Source organism: Rattus rattus, chromosome 6 (assembly GCF_011064425.1).
Source record: "Rattus rattus isolate New Zealand chromosome 6, Rrattus_CSIRO_v1, whole genome shotgun sequence".
Classification (NCBI taxonomy): Eukaryota; Metazoa; Chordata; class Mammalia; order Rodentia; family Muridae; genus Rattus; species Rattus rattus.
The window spans coordinates 66,315,899-66,335,834 of NC_046159.1; the positions used below are offsets into that span (position 1 = coordinate 66,315,899).

Genomic DNA, 19,936 nt, shown 5'->3' on the forward strand with positions numbered 1-19,936 from the left:
TGCATTTGAATCCATTGGAATGGAATGAATCTCTAATAATGATAAAATCCTATCTCTTAGCCGATAAGCAACATTTATTTAAAGCAAACTTGAAAACCAGTGTTCACTCTTCCAATACAAAGCAGTCCATTTTTTTCTGCATTCTATCAACAATTGTAGGGTACAGACCTCTGGTTACTGAGCTTTCTATGTAAGGGTAAAAGTGAGAGGCTAATAGGATGTAAGAACTGGTAATGTTCAAAAGGAAGAAAAATGAGTGGTTGCATCTTCTAGTTGCATCATTAGCATCCATATGTGTACCTTGAGCCCTCTCCTTCAGGGAACACAGCTCACATAATCAACTAAGCAGGGGTCATGGGGGCTCACAGAGACTGGACTACCAATCATGAAGCCTGCATGGGTCTGCAGTAGGTCGTACACATGCATGTTGTAGTTGTTTGATTTGGAGTGTTTGTGGGACTCCTAACAGTGGGAATGGGAGTATCTCTGCCTTCTCCTGGGAATCTGTTTCTCCTATTGGGCTACCTTGATGGGAGGGGTTTTTGCCTGCCTTATTGCATCCTTTTAGGCTGTGTTATGGTGATATCACTGGGAAGCCTGCTTTTTTCTAAAGGGAAACAGAGCAGTGGATCAGTGTTGGTGGGCATGGATAATATGTACTCATACACATCTATCCAATACTACTATTCTAGGGAAAGTTTTGTAATCTGTGATTGGAATAGTATTATATGTTTAAGTTCCAAATTCTGAAGAGTTCAACTCTGTATACAGATAAATAGCAAGAAGTATGGCACCATTATAAAAGACCTTCTGTTGCTGCTGCTTTTGTTTTGAGACCGTCTGGCTGGTCTGGATCTCACAGTCCCATTTTCTCTCCTGAATACTGGCTGGACAAGTGCATCCTACCATACTTAGTCCAACATGAATAAATCAGAGACATTCCATAATCAGGAAATCTGAATAATCTCTCGTATAATTTTCCTCTTGGATCATATCTTCATTTAGAAATGACACTAAATAAGATTGCATGAATCTCTTTAAATTTTGTAAAGCTTTCAATCTAAAAAATCATGATAGGGAAGCTTTTAAATAACCTTTATTTTTTGAATAATATACCTTTTAAACTTTGAGTAAGTTCATACTAGTACAACTCAACAATGATATATTTGTTTCTTTAAATATTAAGTTACAATATAACATACATATATGAAATGAATCTTCTATACCACTCACCTTTTAATTACAAAGTCAGTTGTGGGGCTGGAGAGATATCTAAGCATTTAGGAACACTAATAGAAAATCCAAGTCAGTTTTCAGCCTCTACATCATATGAATTATAACTCCATCTTCAGAGGATCATGTAGGGGCCTATTTCTTTCTCATGAACATATATGTGCATGACATGTGCTAACAAAATCTCTTTGCCTACAGAGTTCTAAATCTGGAATGAAGTAAAGGAATATCGTTTTCTTCCTAGGTGACTCTCTAGAATTTTCACAAGATGTTTTCTGAACACACACACACACACACACACACACACACACACACACACCTACAATCAACAGATATAGAAGAAATATTGCCCTAGACCATAATAAAGAATGAAAGCAGCACAGGACTTCAGAACCTTCTATGTCTTAACTCATCTGCCCCCTTTTCAGAAAAATTTATTTCTTCTGAACCCATATGCATAAACTCTTTCCATTTAATTAGATGTTTTATTATCTTCATAAAGGCATTGGATTATAATTTTTATTATATAGTCTTAAACAATTTTAAATATATATGCCCACTTCCCTAGTAATCCTATCTATCTCTCTCCTCCCTACAAATCTGTCTCACACAAATATTCATGTCTATTTTCTTTGTTCTAGGACCACTGAAGTTAAGCAGGGTCATCTGAGTGACTATGGATTTGGCTTTATCTGCTGGAACCTGATGACTATATGATTAATGGCAATGATTTCTCTTGAACGAGAAACTATCAGTAGCTAGATCAGAGGAGAAGGGTAGGACGCTGTGATCCCTCCTGGTTTCTTGACTGACTGTGATAGAAACAGTATTATCTAGGTCCTGGATGAGCTAATTAGTCAGTGACTATATGAAGTCTAAAGAATGGTGCCACACACTCCTTCACTACATTTTCCAACACTTAGAAATATCTCATCCTATCCTCCAAAGTGTTCACTGAACTTTAGAATGGCGGTATAAATGACTTGTTTCATATTTAGTTCAGACTTATTAGATTAGAAATGTTGAGTTTCTTGCATTCAGAAACCCAATAAAGCCTGAATTCAAGCACATATGATTAATGTGTGAATTTGAACCTCCTGTATTTCCATTTTTCTCCTATCTCTGAGAGGAACAAGGTTGTTATGGATGCTGAAAGTAAAGGTAAAGAAAGGCATAGTCTACTCCTGACATTTCAGTATATTGCAGGTCAAGTTAAAGAAAAGAAATGCACGGTGAAGATATTGAGACGAGTCTGTGATCTGTGCCTCCCAAGGATTCTACTTTTTCAAAACATAAGCTTTTGTCAATGTCTCATTTGACAGTAATTTCATTCTTCTGATTTGTAGGAAAGGGAGCGTTGTCTCCCTTCTCAATAACTTTCCTCAAACAATCAATGAAAGACTATGTCCTTGACTGCTGAACAAAAAGTGAAATATGAAAGAATTTTGAATTGTTTAAGAAATTTAAAATTATGTTCCCAGACGACTAGTCAAACATGGCAGAATTTCGATGGGATAAGATAGATGTAGGATATCACAAGTTGCATTGCTAAAACTATTCAGACTTCAAGACTGTGACAGAGCAAATCAGTTTTGTTTCTGTACAAGAAACTGTTACTATCAACCTTGTGTTCTTTAGTCTGATCAGGAGTTACTGTTAAGGATGCTTGGGCATGTGCTTTCCAAGAACTACCTTAAAACCCTCATCACTCACATCACATGGACTTGTTAAACTTCAAAAGGAAGGGGGACAACTGTGAGGGCTCAATGATTCTTAAGACTGCCTACTGCTCTTGCAGCAGATCCAAGTTTAGTTCTCAGCATACACACCAGGTGGCTTACAACCACCATAACTCCAGGTAGCACCACCATGTGTTCTCTTCTGGCTTCCATAAGGACTTTCACACAACTGGTGCACAAACACACATGGTGCATGAGCACACACACACACACACACCCACACACACACACAGACAAACACACTCACACACACACTCACACACACAAACACATTCACACACACACACTCACACACACATATACACACACAAAAACACATATAATCATACATAAGCATAAGTGAACCTGAGTACATATTTTTAAAAAGGAACTGAGGTATACACAAATTATACTAAGTAAAACCCGAGGCCTTGCTTTAATATATAATTCAAGAGGATATAGTTCTGTGTGATTGTTCCTATTTTGCAGTTTTATTTTAAAGTCAGAAATCAGTTACTCATCACCATGTCAATATGTCACATATGAATGTGACATATGAATTTATAATTAATGAAAACCTAGATAAACAAAGTTAAGTTTTGCTATAAGATATTGATTAACGAATATTATTCGTGCTTCTTATTTTTGAAAAAGGAAGTCGAAAGTGGACCTATTATTTCACTTCAGGGCAGCTTACTGAGGTGGATGCTGCATGTCAGACTGCAGAATTCTGCATCTCTGTACTCTATGGCTTCTTTAGTACCTGCCGCCCTTCCATGATCTGCCTTTACATCCCTACTTCTCCCATTCTGACAAGTGATATCTGTCAGTTTCCCAATGTTGCTCTTGATCTCAGGTTTTTCACCACTCTCTCTGCCCTATGGCATCACTGTCTTTAAACTGTGACCCTCTAGACTTGATTTTCTCTTAAATTTCCAACCCCTTATTCAAGTTCCTACCACTACTACAATCTTTCTTTGTTTCTCATTAACCATCAGAGAATGCCTTTATTCTTAATTTAAGGTGACAGTTTTCCTTGTATGTTTTGAGTTTCTTCTCTGATTTGAGCTCTAAGGTCTGATAACATTAACCTTCCTTATAATACAAATCCTTGTCCCCTCCTTAACTGTTAGGTCCAGACTCTCACACCCTCTCTTTCTATGATCTCAATAGTTACTGACAAAGTAATGGTGATACAACCTCCTAGCCTTAAAAAATATTAATTTACTCTACTTGAACACTAACCAACTGGTGTAGAACTGTGTACAACTGAAGATACATTACTTATTAATGAGAGAAAGTGCACATGTTTTAACCCATAAAACATGAACTTTAATGTGACATCACTTCTCATGACTCTCGGTTGGTGATAAAAGTGGCCTAAAGGACTTGGGGGCTTTTTATCACATCCAAAAGACCACCCTAGTTTAGGAAAGCCCTGATAGTAATGTGGGATGTTGACAAACTTTCCAAATCTTTATGCTACACAGACATTGTGCTGTAGTACTATTTAAATTCTAGACCAAAGCTTTTATCCCACCTTGATCACTGAGTTCTCAGAAAAAACACACACAGCCTTTGCACTTAGAATAACCCATAAAACAGCACCAGAGCTGAACACCTGCCTACCCTCCATGCTGTTGGAATCTTCTTTCCTATTGACAACCCTGAGTTGTTAACTATGTTTCATCTGGGCCGCTCTTAGCATCAAATGGATAGCCTTCATGGCCACTTTCCTTCCTCCTCTTGCTCGGTAATCCTCATCCTCCCTGACTCCAAACCTGGGAAACCTAAACCCCACTTATGTCTCTTTTGCACAGCTATTGGCTGTTGGCATCTTTATTACCAATCAGAATTAATTTGGGGGCAGGGTCACAAGGCCTATGGCACACTCCATGTTTTGAGGACCTGCACTTAGCGTTACAATAGACAGTAAAAGACAAAACCTCAACAAGTCTGCCAATGTTATTAAAGGGAATGGCATCTTCCAAGGTATTTTATCACACATTTAGACAGAAGAACTTGAGCCAAAGAAACCCAGAAAAGACAAAAAATACCATATAAAATTGGTTCTCGCCAGACTGACTTTTCCTTATTTATATTCATTATTATTTAATTTAGAAAGTATTATATTTACTCATGTATTCATGTAATTAGATATTTATTTTGTGGAGTTACTCATGCCACCACACGCAATAGAGAACAACTATAAGGAGTCAGGTCTCGTGGGGGGGTGGGACAGAGGGCTTATGGATGGGAAAATGGGAAAGGGAATACATTGATAATGTAAATAAGATATCAGATAAAATGAAAGAAAGAAAGAAACAAACAAACAAACAAACAAACAGAGGAAGGAAGGAAGGAAGGAAGGAAGGAAGGAAGGAAGAAAGAAAGAAAGAAAGAAAGAAAGAAAGAAAGAAAGAAAGAAAGAGAGAAAGAAAGGAAGGAAGAAAGAAAAAGAGTCAGGTGTCTCTTTCTGCCACGCAGACCTTGGAGATCACTCAGGTTGTCAGGGTTGAGAACAAGTGCTTTTACTCGCTGAGCCATCTCAGGAGACGTATTATTTTTTTTAAAGTGTATTGGGCACTGAAGAAATGACCAAATGGGCAAAGTGCCTACTGAACAAAAATGGAGACTTGAGTTCAGATTCTCAGCACTCATGCAAAAAGCCCCGGTGATATGTGCCTGTAACCTCAATATCATGGTGGTAGAGCAGAGACAGGTAGATGACTCACTGGCCAGCCTGTCTAGAGGGTACAGTGACCTATGGGTTCAGTGAGGAGATTGTCTCAGAAAGATAAGTGAAAGAGCCATAGAGGAAGACACCTGAGATTGACTTCTGGCTTCTACACATACATGCATGGGCATGCATGAATGCACATGCAGACTCACATTTATAAGCTTATACGAACACACACAGACCACAGACACAGACACACAGACACACACACACACACCCCACACACAAGCATTGCTTTTTGTTCTCTGTGTGTTAGGCATTTTGTTATGTGATGAACATAATTGCAGATTCAAAGAACCCTATCGAATTCTTAATGGACACAATGAATCTTACAACACATTTCAGAAATAACGGTGATTTTTTTTTAAAGCCTTAATTACAAATCGTAAATCATACCTAGTCGTTTCATTATAAACTGCTGCAAGGTTTCTAAGCATTGAGGTCTGGCAAAAATTTTTCCACACATATTGGTATTGATCCAATAAAGGAGAATAATTTGTGAATAACGTTTGAGTATTAGCAATGTTTTCTCCACTCTGCAAGCCATACAGACAGACATTCTGGTAAACCACCACAGCAGCTGCTGGCAGCCTCCATTTCATTTTGAGACAGTGCTTGGAATCCCATTCTATTAAGTAACTCTGTATACTGGGTCTTTTGAGGTAGGAATAAAAAAACACATTGTGCCAAGTTTAGCTATTTTGAGTTCAGAGTTCAGGAGAAAATTCAATTCTTCTGGAAATGAGTGCAATGGAACAGCTGGTCAAACACAATTTACTCGCTCACTGAAATGAGCTTAATGATTTCTGGGGAAGCACAGAAGAGCTTACTAAAAAGAGTCATAAAGAATATCAACCAGATTTAAGACACTTTTGGTTTAAAAGGGCAGCAGCTTATGGACTGTGTTGCAACCTTCTCCAATTCTGAAAACAAACCATTGCAACAAAGTTAAGTGAACAACATATATATATATATATATATATATATATATATATATATATATGTGAATTGCATAAAGTCTAGGAAGACAGAAATAACTATTATAAAGATTTGCCTACAACTGAATGATCTTAAGTTATTTGCAGTGTGTATCTAAGAGCTTCAAAAACTTTTCATTAATTCTAATTGTAATAAGAAGGGCTGGAGAGCTAGCTCAGCACTTATGGGCATGTACTGCTTTTGCAGAACACCAGCTTTGGTTTCCCAGTACCTACATTTGTAAGCTCACTGCCACCTGTATCTTAGCAACAGGGGATCCAACACCCTCTTTTGGCTTCTGCAAGCAACTGTAACCACATGGTAGACAGACACACTCATACCAAAATGTCCAACAGTAGGGAGATGGACCCTGATGAGACTACCTCTAATAGATAGACTGGGCCTCCAATGGGAGAATCGGGTCACCAACCCACCTTCTAAGTTTTTTGCCCAGAATTGTTCCTGTCTAAAAGAAATGCAGGGACAATAATGGAAAAGAGACTGATGAACAGGCCATTCATTGACCAGTTCAACTTGGGATACATCCCATGGGCAGTCATCAAACCCTGACACTATTACTTATGTTATGTTCTTCTTGTAGACAGGAGCCTCGCAGGAACACTAAGAGGATCTACCAGTAGATGGCTGATGCAGATGCAGATATTTACAGTCAACTGTTGGACTGAGGTCAGAGTGAGAGGAAGGATTGAAGGGTATGGCAACTCCATAGGATGACCAACAATGTCAACTAACCCGGACCCTTGGAAGTTCCCAGAGACTAAGCCACCAACCAAAGAACATTCACAGGCTGGTCTGGGGCCTCTGACACATACGTAATAGTGGTCTGCTTTTTCAGGCCTCAGTGGAAGAGAATGTACCTAATCCTGTAGATACTTGATTCCCCAGGGAAGGGGGATGCCCTGGAGTGGGATGGGGGGAGTGTGAAGGGAGCACCCTCTCAGAGGCAAAGTGCAGGGGAGGGGAAGAACTCTTGGAGAGGGGACTGGGTAGGGGCAACACTTGGAATGTAATAAATAAAATAATTATTTTTTAAAAAGTAAAATAGGGCTGGAGAAATGGCTCAGTGGTTAAGAGCACTGACTGCTCTTCCAGAGGTCCTGAGTTCAACTCCCAGCACCCCCATGGTGGCTCACAACCATCTGTAATGAGATCTGATGCCCTCTTCTGGTGTGTCTAAGACAGCTACAGTGTACTCATATATATTAAATAAATAAATAAATATTTTTTTTAAAAAGTAAAAAAAAGCAATTATAAGAGAAGTATTAACAAATTATGCAATTTTAATGAATGACAGAAAGCCAGAAGTTTTGTCTGTAATGAAAATCATTTGGGACAAAATTAGAAAGAAAATGCTTTAAATCACTGTTGGCCTCCACATTGAGGTTACGAAGCTACTCTTTACAATATGGATGCTTCATTTGGAGGTATATTAGAATACTGTCACAATCTTTCTTCCCATTTACTTTATTAAATAGCAGATTCATAAAAGGCTATAAAATGCCAAGAATGCTCACGGGGAACTGGCATTAATTATCTCCAAGATACAATATATAAGCATGAATCTAATGTCAGTCCTCTACATGAGCAGGAAAGTGACATTTCCTCACCTTGCCTTGAGTTTAAAAGAAAAATGTTTTAGTTTTGTGTGTATGAATGTTTTGCCTACATGCAGGTATGTGCAGAATGTGTAGTCAGAGCCTGAGGAGGATAGAAGAGGGAATCGAATCTCCAAGTAGTGTCACTATAAGTAGCTGTGAGAAGGCAATGAAGCCTTCTCATGTAGCCTGGAACTGAAACCAGGTCTTATCCAAGAGCAGTAAGTGCTTTAAGCACTGATTCATCTCTCTAGACCTATCTTCCTTGACTTAGAAGAATGCAAATCAATCATTCTTATCTGTTCAAAGCTCAAGTCCAAGAGGATCAAGGACCGCCACATAAAACCATATACACTCAAACTAATAGAAGAAAAAGTGTGGAGCAGACCATGGGCACTGGGGAAAATTTCCTGAATAGAACACCAACAGCTTATGCTTTAAGATCAAGATTCAAGAGATGGGACCTAATAAAAAGGTAAAGCTTCTGTAAGGCAAATGACACTATCATTAGGACAAAATTGCAACCAACAGACTGGGAAAAATATTTACAAATCCTACATCTGATAGAGGGCTAATATCCAATATGTACAAAGAACTCAAGAGGTTAGACTTCAGAGAATCAAATAACCATATTTAAAATGGGGGACAGAGCCAAACAAAGAATTCTCACCTGAGGAGTATCAAATGGCTGAGAAATACTTAAAGAAATGTTCAACATCCTTAGTCATCAGGGAAATGCAAATCAAAACAACCCTGAGATTCTACCTCACACCAGTCAGAATAAATAAGATAAAAAACTCAGGTGAAAACAGATACCTGTGAGGATGTAAAGAAGAGGAACACTCGTCCATTGTTGGTGGGATTGCAAGCTAGTACAACCACTCTGGAAATCAGCCTGGAGGTTCCTCAGAAAATTGGACATATTACTACCTGAGGACTCAACAATACCACTCCTGGGCATATGCCCAAAAGATGCTCCAACATATAACAAGGACACAGGCCAGGCTTCACTATGTTCATTGCAGCCTTATTTATAATAGCCAGAAGCTGGAAAGAACTCAGATGCCCTTCAACAGAGGAATGGATACAGAGAATGTGGTACATCTACATAATGGAGTACTACTCAGCTATCAAAAGCAATGACTTCCTGAAATTCATAGGCAAATGGATTAAACTAGAAAATATCATTCTGAGTGAGGTAACCCAATCAAACACACACACACACACACACACACACACACACACACACACACACACACACACGGTATGCACTCACTGATGAGTGGGTATTAGCCCAAAAGCTCAGATTAGCCAATATACAATCCACAGACAACATGAAACTCAAGAAGAAGGATGATCAAGATGCAAATGTTTCAGTCCTTTTTAAAAGGGAGAACAACAATATTCATAGGAGGAGCTATGGAGACAAAGTTTGGAGAAGAGATTGAAGGAATGGCCATTCGAAGCCTGCCTCACCTGGGGATCCAGCCCATATACATACAGCCACCAAACCCAAAAAATATTGCTGATTCCAAGAAGTGCATGCTGACAGAAGACTGATATAGCTGTCTCCTGAGAGGCTCAGCCAGAGCCTGACAAATACAGAGGTGAATGCTAGTAGCCAACCATTGAACTGAGAATGGGGTTCCCATTGGAGGAGTAAGAGAAAGGATTGAAGGAGTTGAAGGGTCTTGCCAACTCTATTAAAATAACAATACCAACCAACCAGAGCTCCCAAGGACTAAACCACCATCCAAAGAGTACACATGGACAGACCCATGGCTTTAACTGCATATATAGCAGAGAATAGACTTGTTGGGCACCAATGGGAGGAGAAGCCCTTGGTCCATCCAAATCTGTATCCCCCAGTGTAGGGGAATGTCAGGGCAGGGAGTCATGAAGGGGTGGGTGGTTGGGTGGGGGAACACTCTCATAGAGGAAGGGGGTGGATGGGATGTGAGGATTATGGACAGGAATCTGGGAAAGGGTATAACATTTGAAATGTAATTAAAAAAATATCCAGTAAAGTATTATATAACTCAAAAAAGAATTTGTTTATTTATTCATCTAATGCATTTGCATATACTGTTGTTCTCTTCAAACACACTGGAATAGGGCATCAGTTCCCATTAGAGATGGTTGTGAGCCACTATGTGGTTGCTGGGAATTGAACTCAGGACTTCTGGAAGAGTAGTCAATGATCTTAACCACTGAACCATCTCCCCAGCCTTTCCTTCACTTCGTAAGCTATGTTGAGAAACAAACTTACAGACAATGTTATTGGAGTAGTAAGAATATTAGGTGACAATATCAGAAAGTTGTAGCAGGTGAAAACGTAGAGAGATTTATTAAAACTTAGGAAATTTCACAGAGTGGAATTATCATTTGCTTTTTTCCATAGTCTCAGACTCGAAGTTAGAGATCAACGCTCACATTTCGTATATGCACAGTTTCTGTTACTGAGTACAGAGAACAATTTCAAGGAAATTTAGTGCTAGCCACAGGAAACTTTGACGGGGGTGACTGAAAGTTGTCTCATCAGGAAAGGTGCCTGTCCACATGCCTAATGATCCAAGTTTGTTACCCGCAACCCAGATGGAAGAAAAGGAGAGAACAGATCCCTGCAAGTTTTCCTCTCTTTACTGTAGATATGCCCTGATTTATGCGCGCGCGCGCACACACACACACACACACACACACACACACACACACACACATAAAAACACACACACATACACACACACACACATCAACAAACAAAATACATGAGCAAAAATGTAATATGCATTTTCTAAAGGACACAGAAAGGTATGAGGTATGAAGATATAGCATAATAAAGAAATGAGAGATATGAACAGACTGAAATCTTAATATAATTTGAAATAGAAGATGGGAAACTAATTTCATAGCAGGAGGAAATTAACTGCATTGAGGGTAGAAAGCAGAAGTGACAGCAGAGGGCTTAGCAGGGGTGACCTCCCATCTGTAGCTTATAGGTAATTAACTAAACGGTTATACTTTTTACAACTGACCACCCTTTGTCTGTGTTTTCCACTTAGACAAATGACCATTTTCAAAGACATACTATTTCCATTTTAAATTAAAATTTGGGGCTGAAAAACTGGCTCAGTATAGTTAAGACAGCTTACTGCTTTAGCACAAGACCCATGGTGGGTGGTTCCCAGTCACCTTGAACTCGAGGGGACCAGAACCATTTTCAGGCATCTGTGGGTGCCTACGCACACATGCACATCTGCACTTACACACACGCGGTACTATTATTATCAATTCTGCATCTACGTATGAGCAACATCAATCTTTGCATAGAATCCCTTTTTTTTTCAACTGACAATAATTCTACAATTTAGACTCAGACCTTACTTGTGTATGGTAAACATCGAGACAGTCTCCAGTCTCAGTTGGTCATTGCAGAGGGCTAGGTCCCAATGGCTGTTGGCATTTGTTGATGTCAGCCTTGATTGCCTTTAAAATTATTGGCTCAAGCCTTTCTGGTATTCATTTATACCAAGACTGTTGATGTAATGACAGTTCTGATGTTGTGCCATTGCTTTATCTTGTTATATATTTTAAATTTCAAAAATCATCTTGGAAAATAAAACTTACTACCTTCTTTGAAGCAATGGGGAAAAAGGTGTTATTTCTGTTTTTTAATAATTGAATTTCTAAATTCTAAAAGAATCTCCTGAGGGTGACTACCAGATGAACCGTGGATCTCCCTCCCACATCCGTAAACTTCTCATCATCTTTTCCCCTGATCAAGTCTAACTGTTTGAATTTGAACATATATTACAGGGTGTTCTAGCTTTGATTCTGTTCAGATTGGATTTTGATTGTTCAGGTTTTCTGTCTGTATGAACCCTATCATTCATTGAAAAGGTAAATATTAGAAATTTGAGATTTTCACTTTAGGACATAATTTAGATTAATTAAAAAATTATCTGCATTAAGACCACAACATGTATCCCCTCTTATTTCATTAATTAATTAACTAATTAAAAACAGAGTCTGAAGAAAAAAGAAAAAAAAATGAAAAAGGGGTTGGAGATTTAGCTCAGCGGTAGAGCACTTGCCTAGCAAGCGCAAGGCCCTGGGTTCGGTCCCCAGCTCCAAAAAAAAGAAAAAAGAAAAAAAAAAAACAGAGTCTGTTATGTAGGCAAGGAAATAGATATGAAATAAGAAGACTTGGAAGGTGATGTTAAGTTAAAAAGCTATTTCTTGTACAGTGAAAATTTTTTTCATGTTTTTCATTAGTAATACAATCTTTAGAAAAATAGACACTAATAAATAAGAAACAAACACACAAAGGAGGGGAAAGTGTACACAACAGATTTAATGAAATCTGCAAGCTATCAACCATTCTATTGCTCTGGCTCCAGAACAAAACCACTATTATAACCAGTGTTCTAGGTTATAACCAAGACTTTTAACAATGGGAAGATTGAAGGAGACAGCCTGAGTGTCCATGCACTCAAGAGACACCACACACTAGAGATATCAGACTGTACTTCGCTGTATGTGGGAAATCAGAGCTATTACTGCATAATGGGGACATAAAACTAAAAAACGGGAAAATCCTTGAGAAACAGGCCCTTAGGAAGTGTTCAGAGTACCTGGTGCTGTCACCAACCTTACGGTTTATTACGAATTCTCTGTGTAGAATCTTAAAGAAACTATTCGAAACTTGTTATAGGCATTGCTCATCCTTTCTTCCTTCCCTCATCTCCCTGTTGTATTCTCTCTCTTTCTGATTCTTTCATTCAAGCCATTTAAACTCAAAACTAAAATAATATTATGAACATATTAAGCACTAGAAAATCAACCATAGAATGATTCTGACCTATAGAATAAGGTGTTGACTCTCTTCCTACTTACTAATCTGGTCATCATTATAGAGTCTCAGGCTTTTCTAGATTTCAAAAATGTCATATGTGGAAAAAAATAACCTCTTGTTAGATTTTTTTTTAAAAAAAGGTCCTTGAAGTTTTCTTTTTAATAGGAATTCCCTCGTTTAAAATAATTTAAGTAACCTCTAATATTGGAATAGCTTGATATTGATAGGTTAGAATGCTAATGAAGAGAGGTACTGTATACTTCTGATGACATTTCCTTTAGTGAATTCAATCGCTCTAACAGAAACACTCAGTACTGCAATGAGTAGTCAGCATAGTTCTGCTTCGTTTTGATCTTACCGGGTTGTCCTCATTCACTGAAGAAATCTGCAAGGCCAATGATTCTGCAATGGCTCTGAAAATACCTCAGCCTCTCCTGGTTCGGACAGTACCTCAGATTGTCTTTGATTATGATGAAAGCTTTTGAGAATTGGTAAGTTGTTTTTAGAATGTATTTCAATTGCTCTCTACTATATTTTTTCCTTGTGATAACATGGGGTTATAAGTTTTATGGAAGAAGACTACAGCAATAAAATGCTGTTACTGTGATTTCTCAGCTGTTGTGGGGAAGCTTGCTATCAACAAGATTGATTTCTGATGATGACAGCCTTGTGAACCAGGCTGAGGTAAGATGTGTGTTCTCTACATTGGAAAGCCACTTTTGACCCCTTCTAAAATCTACAGTTTGGAAGCTAATCACTACACATATCCAATGCTCAAGAAGAGGAGAAACAAGATTCTTGTCCTGGAAATTGAGATCACCTCTCTCTCTCTCTCTCTCTCTCTCTCTCTCTCTCTCTCTCTCTCTCTAAAATAGTCATAGTTCTTTTATGTGAGAGTTCTCTCTCTCTCTCTCCTCTCTCTCTCCTCCTCTCTCTCTTCCCCCTCCCCCCCCTCCCTCCTCCTTCATTCTTTACTCTTTCTCTCCCCCACCCACTTTTTTTCTCTCTCCCTCCTTATTTAACTATTACTTTCACAAGGACAGGCTCACTTGTTTTATATATCACAAGGAGAAATAGCAATGACGCAGCATGATATCATCAGCATTGGAGTGTTGACGTCTCTTCAGCCTGGACCATTCTTTCATAGTGGTTGCAGTTTGTTTATGCGGGTCCCCTGAGATGCCTCCATGTCTCTGTCTGTTGAATACACTTTCTAGAACTCTAATGAACTGCAGTCTAATCCTGGACATTGTCTTCCTCAGCTTTTTTTTATCAATCATTTCTCTAAGGAACTTTGGTTCTTCTTGGAAAAGGTAATGGAAATCAAGCTCTGGACACAAAAACAGCCATTTTTCAGATGAAAAGTGTTTCTTCTTGTTCATAATATGCAATATTAAATTGATTTTTATAACAAAATTGTACAACATAAAATGTTATGTGATAGTATTTTTTACAGGTAAGTGTGGATATTCTATACAGATGATGATATCGACTTTCATGTTTATACTTCTTCTTTGGAGTTGTCATACTTTGTAAATCTCTTATGTTGGAAAGGCTCTCAGGAAGATAAAGTATAATATTTTTGTACATCTGACTTCAAATGTTACACTTCCTGTTAAGGATGGTGTTTGTTTGTTTATTAATACTCATTACTTCAGTCAGCTCTAAGACAAAAGGAAATTATTTGTTCTTTTTATTTCAACATGTAATTTATTAACATGATAATTCATCCTTTTAAATTTAATTCTCAGAAATGCTTAACCATTTTTAATTTGTGTAATTATAATTTAATTACAGCATTTCCTTCTTCTATTTCCTTGCTCAAGTCCCCTTGTATAGCACTTCCCACTCTCTTTTAAGGTCATGGCCTCTGTTTAAAAATTTTCAATTTAGCCTTTGGATATTTTACATCTTATTTAATTTAATATAATTTTGTCAAATATGTAATCCTTAAAGTTATTTTAGTAATTTAGGTTATACTAAAAAGTATATTTTGATTGTTTTTAGACTTATGAGTTTATGAGTATTGGCAATATCTTATTATTCTTTAGAAATTCTCCTATGGAAGCTAGGAAGCTATTTCACAAGTTAAGAGTACCCATGGCCTGTACTTCTGTTTCTTCACACATGTACATATAGAGCAGATGTGAAGTTTGATCTTCATGTGCATCCCAAACAATTGGAATATGGGCTATATGAGAGATTTATTCTCCTAGCTGGGCTGCCTTGTCTGGCCTCATGGGGAGAAGTAGATACACAGGGAGGCCCTTACCTGCTCAGAATAGAAGGAGAGAGGGGGATTGGGAGATGGATTGTGGGAGGGGATAACATGGAGGGAGGGCAGTCAGCAGGGTGTAAAGAGAATAAGTAGAAAAAATACAATACAATATAGCACAACACAACACAAACACAACACAACACAAGAGGACCTACGTTCATTTCCCACATCCACATTGAGGCTGACAACCTCCTGTAAGTCTAGCTTCATGGGAACTGTTTCCCTCTTCTGGGATTCTAAGGCACTGCATGTACAAGATGTATGTATATACTACATTCACACACACACACACACACACACACACACACACAGAGAGAGAGAGAGAGAGAGAGAGAGAGAGAGAGAGAGAGAGCTTTTTAAAAGGCTTTAGAAATTATGCAGGCTGAGCAAGTTGTACTTACATATTTAAGATATATATGTTCACAAACACTCAAACACATACATAGATACATACATAGATGATGAAAAAGGGAGTTATGATTTTGCAAAAGGGCAAGGAAAGGAGTGACAGAGTGTTTTAATGTAGGAAAGTGAAGGGGAAATGATTTAATTATAATTTAAAAAGTAAATAATTTAGTAAATATTTCCATTATTTCCTTTCAGTAAGCATCATTTTTTTATACGCTCAGTATTTTCCCTTCTTTTTTATCATCTCGTGTGTTTGTTAATTTCAATCTTTTCCAGTGATATACTTTGGGAAATTATTTTCTTTTTATTTCAATTAAATTTTTACCTTATTAATCTGTTTTTGTAACCTTTCTAATTTGAGGCATGTTTAAAATTTCTTGTTTTGATAGAATAAGGAAAATTGATTAAATACTTTTATAATTAACACTAATGTTTTAATCTTAAATCCTACTTTAAATTCATTCTACAGTGCTGGAGAAATGGCTCATCTGTTGAGAAACATTTATATGAGGTGGCTCACAACTACAAACCACTTATGACAACATATTTTGAGGTAGAGTCTCTCATGAAATCCCCCAAATCTGGAACTTGTGTGTTAGCCTAGGCCAACTGGCCAGCAAATGCCAGAACCGCTGCGATCTCCTTCCCATAATCCTCCTGGGCTGAGATGTCACGTATTTATCTGTCATTTACTGTAATCTCAATGTCCATTCATCTCCTTCCCCTGCTTGCTGACCTGCACCTTATTCTTATGCAGCCCTTTCCATGTGGAGATCAACTTCTTTGTTTATGATTGTTATTCTCCTGTGTTTCTTATATTTTGTTTATTTTCCTTCCTGAATCATACTGCTGTAATAGGCTTTGAGAAATAGGTCTATGACTAATTTCTATCTTATTTTCTATTTCATCATTTTTCTCTATGGTAATTTCTCTGAATACTGAGCTGACATATGGCAATTATTTTTCTAAACAAGCAAAAAATATAATTTTAATATTATATGATCTTTATTAATGTTGAGAAGTCAGTTCAGTCTGGATAATTTCAGTTCATCTATTTTCTGCATGTGGCTCTTTAAAACTTTTCTTTTAGTGTTTGATAATCTACAGATTCATCAAGATACATTTGTTTACAGCATGCAGGCAAAAAGGAATATATATCTCACATTTCATTAAGTAATGCTTATTAAATCAGTAGTGTATGAAGCCATAACTCTTAGCAGTAATCTAGACTAGCATGTATACCATTCAACTTATGACTAATTAAACAATGTGACACTACACAAGGACTAGTCTTTGAGTAAAATCTGTAGTAATACATAAGCACACTTTACATGCTCAATTTCCAAGTACTTCTATAGTTCTTTTTTCCTTGATATATTTTAATTTGTGGGAGTTTTTATTTCATGCAAAAAACACAGCATGCTTCATGAGAAAACCAGTTAGCAAGATCATCGCTACCAGCAGTTTGCTCTGGAAGAAAACCAAAGTTTTATGCTGGGAATTTTGTTTGTTTGTTTGGTTTGGTTTGACTTTCCCCATAGATTGTAACTCAATATCCATGAACCCAGAAGGTCAAAGTTTTTATGACCAACTTCTGTGTTTCTGGGGTAGACACCCATGGACTACAATGGAAGCAAGTATGTATGGAAGCATTCTTTCCTTGTCTTGAAAATGCTGGGAAAGTTATTGTGTCTTTATTCCCAAAATAAATGTTTAGGAAGGTGTGAAAGTCATCAATGCATGAAGTTTGGAATCAATGACCACAGAATGGCCCTTTATCTAAATGGCTCTGAGAATCATGCCAATGCTATCTAACAGTAAACCAACCTCGTTTAAAACAGAAAGCATTTTAAAAATTATATTAGCGTTTCTAATCTGAAATTGAGCTAATAGGCAAATGAATATCTAAAGCAAAATGCACACTTCATATCCACTTGAATTTCACTGCACCTGGCTTGAATAAAATCAAGAAATAATGTGTTCAGTTGCTAAGAAAACCTGAAGGTTCAAAAGGTTAGCTTGTTCAGTAGAAGTACAATTTTCAACCAGAGCCTTCCTCCTTACTGACTTTCTTAAGGTATATAAGAGAATCAGATGAATAAAAGAATTTATCTGACAAACTGAGCTTTGAAAATTATACATAGTTTATATTTCACAAAATAAAATAAGATGGTTGGAAGAACTAAGCTGCCCTGTGATTATTTAATGATACCTTGTTATCTTTAGAAACAGTCATATTGTAGTTTGAATATTTCAGATGTTCATTACTTTCATCCCCAGTGTGTTAGCTCACTCTAGGCACAAGGAATTTATGTTTGCTTTACATTAAAAAAAAAAAAGACACAGAGATGCATCAACAATTTAAGTTCACATAGCTTTTAACCCTTACAGCTTAGACTTGAGGTATTCTGCCTTGGTTTCTTTCAGGCAGTTCCCCTGATAACTGTGTTTCTCTAAGTCTAACAGAAACTCAGAGGCAAGCTTGCACGTGAGAACCATCGTGATAAGGGATAATGATTCCGTGTTTAATTGCCATAGTGCTAGTTATAAAAGAAGAGAGGAAGCATGCTTGAATAAATAAGGCACGCATAAGGATGTGTGAGGGAGGCAGACATATATAAGAACTTGACTTTTTCATCAAAGGCTCTGTAACTCAGGAAACACAGAAGTCTTCTTTAAAGCGATAAACGAAAACATAGCACATAGGTTCAGAACAAGAGAGCTTGCCTTGAGAAGGGTAAGTGTGAGCATCAGTTACACTGTTAGACATCATCCAAGGTGCTTATCCAAATACTTTGCCTTTCAAACTTCCTTAGAGTACTGAACTTCTTTAGTTGCTAGGTGAATTAAGTGAGAAATAATCAAAGGCAGCAAGTGCTAGAAATACTGCCACATCCGTGCGTATTTCAGGACTATTCATAATAACCACATCATAAAATAAGTCTAGATGTCCAACCATAGCCTAATATACAATACAAATGTGGTACTTCTCCATACAATGGAACACTACTCAGACAAAAAGTAGAAAACCATCCTTTTTGCAAGTACATGTTTGGAATGGGGATGTCCTGTTAACTGAAATAAACCTGAAACAGACAAATATCATATATTTGTCTCTCAGGTGTGAAAACAAATACACAAATATAGAATAACATCCTAGGAGAGATGAAGGAGACCTGGAGAAGATGGGGGAAGTTCAGTAAGAGAAGGTAATAGGAAGTGGTGACTATATCAGAATAAAATCAATAATTTTTACAATTAACATAGGCTAGAAAGATATGTGAAAGACTAAATAAGATTTTAATGTAATGTGTGATATATATCAAACTGAAAATGTTAATTACTTATCTCTGCTTTTGTTAATATTTCAAGTGACATTAAATATTTTGTACAAAAATAGTAATAAGTCATTAAAGAGAGTAGTATTGAATGGATGAACAATTTGGATTTCAATAATGAGCAGGCAGAAAATTAAAGGTGAAACAGGACATAAGTTGGATGTTGCCTACCTTTGTCTTCTTGTGGTTCAAAGGAAAAAGAATTGTTAAAAGAGGAATTTGTGAGAATGTTTTTTGTTTTTGGGTTTTTTTTGGGGGTGGGGTGGGGATAGAATAGCATAGCCTGAGAGGACACAAGATTTATGAAGAAAAATAATGAATGAAAATAAATTTAAATTGTAAACTTGACTTTGCGATCAACTAAAACTAGCTAATTCTATTGAGCAGAATTTCCAACATAGCATATGTGGTTCTGAAAACGTAGAAATTCTTTGATTGGACATAGATGATTAAAAGAAACCCTTTACACCCAGTTTTCAGTGCTTTCTTTTAGTCCTCTATGTCCAATGAAAAGTGTGTGGGGAGGAGGACCAGAGTGGAAACACCTTTCACAGGTAAGAACACTCTGTCTTTAGATAATGTGATTCCTAGAGCAAATAATCACAGCAGGCTCTCCATGGCTCAACCCTCCTTCTGAGAAACAGATCAAAAAATAATGGAAAATGGAATCTTTCAAAAGGGACCTGCAGTGGAATGCACTCTAACAAATCATTTGATTTTACAAATCCCATTAATAATTCTAAGCACACAGTTTAGAAGCTTTTATCCTAGGGGC

The 19,936-nt window shown here is 37.3% G+C and overlaps 1 protein-coding gene across 4 annotated transcripts in view; it reads right to left on the reverse strand.

Moving 5' to 3' along the window:
* Lrrtm4 (leucine rich repeat transmembrane neuronal 4) overlaps positions 1 to 19,936 on the reverse strand; it is a 770,671-nt gene that overhangs the window by 562,529 nt on the left and 188,206 nt on the right. The window lies entirely within an intron of this gene.